Consider the following 3862-nt stretch of genomic DNA (forward strand, 5'->3'; position numbering starts at 1 on the left):
TGTAATGGAAATCACTGTGCAGAACCCCAACACGCAGCCACTACTTATACAGGAAAAAAGAAAGAAAGAAAAGAAAGGCCGGTAATTTGTCTTCAGAGCATAAAACCCATTACTTATAAACTGTAGTTAATTATATATTGAGATAAATATAGAATCATCATTTCTACAAGCCTCGGTATTAGACAAGCTTTTAAAAATTTATTGGTGTCCTTAAGATTTGGATGATATAAAACAATGAATCACTGTGTATATGTGTAGCCTTTTGAGGTCTGCAAAAAAATTACTGTAGAATTGCAAATACTGAACTTCTGGCTGACAGGATAGCAACAACAGCTCTATTCAACTTTCCCCTATCTATTCCAATGAGGAAAAACATTACTATGAATAATGTAAAAGAGCTGTTGACCTGCCATAGTGCACTTCCCTTTTGTTGCTTACCACCTGGTCTCACCTACCACTTGCAAGATAACTCGGCCTGCCCAAAACTTTGACATTCAGTCTCTATTGCTATTAGTGTTCACAAAATCATAACCCAGCTTAATCTAGAAGAACCCAAAATAACGAGTGGAGTTAAGGCAGGGAAGAAATTTGTATAGAGGAATAAACTAGAGGACAACTGTAGATCAGGAGGGCAATAAAATTTGAGTTGAAATCATGAATACATCTGAAATATCTTAACTTGGATGCTATGAAAATTATTATTGGCCATTATATTAGTATCATAAAGTACTCTTAAAAGAACTAAGTAATAGAAATTATATACATTTTGCCCCTTCATTATAGTTTTATTTTGTATTGGCTGGACTTTCTTGGGATCTCAGTACATCAGGAAATTTAAGCTATTTGTTGTCAGATAACACCAGTTTCTAGACCTTTATATTTTCAACAGGAAATAGCAAATACCTAGAGGCTGGCTAAATATAATTGAGGCTAACAGAAGTTTTGAAGGCCAAAGAGAATCTTTGTTACAATTCACTTTTAAAGACTGCCATCTCAAGCATTCTACAAGTGTGTGTCAAAGTTTTCTATAGGTAGAGCAAAACACGCATGCACACATGAAGCATGGGGAACAGTCCCGCCCACGAAGGTTGACAATATACTTGGATAGACGATAGCAGTGCACTTAAAGCAATTGGAAAATAATCAATGCTGATGTAAAATATTTTAAAAATTATACTTAGAGATGGCGAATGGATGACAATTGCTGTTGTCTATAAGTATCTAATATATGGAAAGAGTATTGCGAAAACCAAGAGCTTTAGAGACGTACAGGACAAGGTCGGAATACTAACTCAATTTGTTACTAGCTGTGTGATGTTGGGTAGCATGTGTAAACTTTCTGAATCTTGGTTTCCTCATCTCTAAAATGGAGTTAGTAATACATAACTCATTGGTTTGTTGTAGAAATTAAACTGAATAATGTATATGAAGGATCTAGCATAGTGTCTGACACACAGCAGGAACTCAGTAACTTGTTTCCCTTTCCATTTACTATAGGGGGTTTTTAGGATGTCAAAGATGCAGGCAACTAAAGTTCACAAACTTACACTCTAATTAGAAGGATAAGACAATGCCTCTAAAGATAAAAAATACATAAACTAATAGTGAAAAAGTCACAGCTAAGTATGCAATAGTGTTCATAGGGCTAAGAAGGAGAGAGGATTTTTAACAGATACCGTCAGAGGAGATTTTCCAGAAAGTAGATAGAATTAAGGTGATTATGGTTGAGTAGGTTTTGGATGGACAGAGAGTAGGAGAGAAGTCAGGGAAGCCCAAAGTGCGTTTGGCAGTTGGTGATAGATGGATTGGGTTGACGACAAGCAGTCATGAGAGATAGGGCTGAAGACAATGGAGTAGAAAGCAAGCAAATTAGATCACAGCTACAGGCAATGGGAGCCACTGGAATTTTTTGAATGGGAAAATGACATGTCAAAGAAATGACTTAGAAAATAATCCAGCAATACAGACTTTATGAGTATTAGTTTCTTCCCAAATGAACCCTAAATCAAAGGAAATATGCCCTCTTCCCTCTAGGCCAGCATGTGTGATATCCTACTAAGCTGACAGCCATAGGTTTTTTGTGGGGTTTTTTTTTTCTGTTTAATTGAATGGCAGAAAGTGTTTCACTTTGTCTTTGTTATTACAAAGTATTTCTCTAACTATATAAACATCATACACTACTGATGTAGTTCAGACTCAGGCAATATTTAAATACAAACACCTGGCTTGCCAATCAATGTTGTTTGAAATTGCATCATATGCATGATGCAATTTTAATGGTCTTCAACTCTTGCTTGATATCCTATGATTTCTCACCTTTGATATTCTACTCTAACTTGTGCGATTAAGAGAGCTTCTAGTGTACTCAAACATCTCAGAGCAATGCACTTGCCTTTTCTAAATACATAATGGTTTGTTCGAAAATTTATTCTGCACCCTGCGGTCACCATGGATTTGAGAAGAACATCATAAGTATATAGAGTAAACAAAAACATTATCTTAAAATAATTATGAATAGAACGTTCCATGTTCATATTATCTTATATATATTTATAAGGTATAAATCTTTGATAGTCAAGAAAGACCTAAGTAAATTCTCAAATAGTTTGTCACCTTGGGGGCAAAATCAATTGTACATTCCTCAGTAGTTCCTGTAGGAGACAACTTTTCTCACAGATGTTTGTTCACAACTGCACACCAACTTATGTGAAAATGGAAATTATATTGACTTCATAGAGTCAATGTAAGGATTAAACAAGATGAAGCACATAAAGATTTTAGCACAATGCCTAGAACATAATAATGATTCATTAAACGTCAGTAATTATTATTATCTAAATGGATAGTCTTTGTTATCACAGCTATTGTAAAATGGGTAAGAGTCACACATTCTTGTTGAGCTAATCCTACAGTGAAAAATAAGGCTACATTTTTCTTTGATAGTGAATTATGTAATAGTTAAAATTTTATTTAGCAAAGCTTCTTGAATACTTTATTTGCTGCTGCTCACCAAACTATGGATGGAGTACTTAAAGTAAATATGACCAGTTTATAGAAATATCATTGAAATCCAAAGGAATAAACACTATAAGAGACTTATATTCAAAGTGCCAAGAGAGTACAGAGAAGAGAACAGTTAACTTAGTATGAGAGATTAGAAAAGAGAGCAAAGGTGATTATTTCATTGGGTCATATTAAGAAAATAAAATTGTGTCAAACAGAAAACAGAAAGAAAGGGCATTTTAGGCTGGATCAAAATCATATGTAGAAAATCAAAAGTGTGAAAAATATATACTGTTAGGAGAAATGTATACTTCTGATTTTTTTGTTGTTTGTATTTTTTGCTTTTTTAGAACCTGAGTTTATGACACTAGAAATGTTGATGAAAGATAGTTAGAAAATGGATAGATTATGAATGGTTTAAATGGATGATATGGTAAAGAAAATTTAATTCATCTTGAAATTAAATTTTTTTATATGAGAGAACTATCGGATCATTCTGTGTTTAGGAAGAAAAAACAGTGGGCAGTATGAAAAATAAATTTAAGGTAGGCAAGACAGAAAGTCTTACTTTAATAGACCAATCGAGACAGTATGATAATCTGAACTAAAATAGTGAGACCAGGAATAAAGAACAAGGAATGTTGACTGTTAAGAAATAAGAGATGAGGGGAAAAAATGCTTCAGGGAACTCATAACATTCTAACTAAGCAAAGACAAAAGGGCATCGGCATAGATCAGGGATTGTAGAGGATATGTTTTAAGAGAAAATATGTATTAGATAGGCTTGGCTAACTGCTGTAACAAACAGCTTCAAAATTTCAATAGCTTGATAAATAGAACTATGTCTTACTGTTCAACT

The sequence above is a fragment of the Pteropus medius genome, unplaced genomic scaffold (genome assembly GCF_902729225.1).
Source record: "Pteropus medius unplaced genomic scaffold, Ma_sr-lr_union100, whole genome shotgun sequence".
Taxonomy (NCBI): Eukaryota; Metazoa; Chordata; class Mammalia; order Chiroptera; family Pteropodidae; genus Pteropus; species Pteropus medius.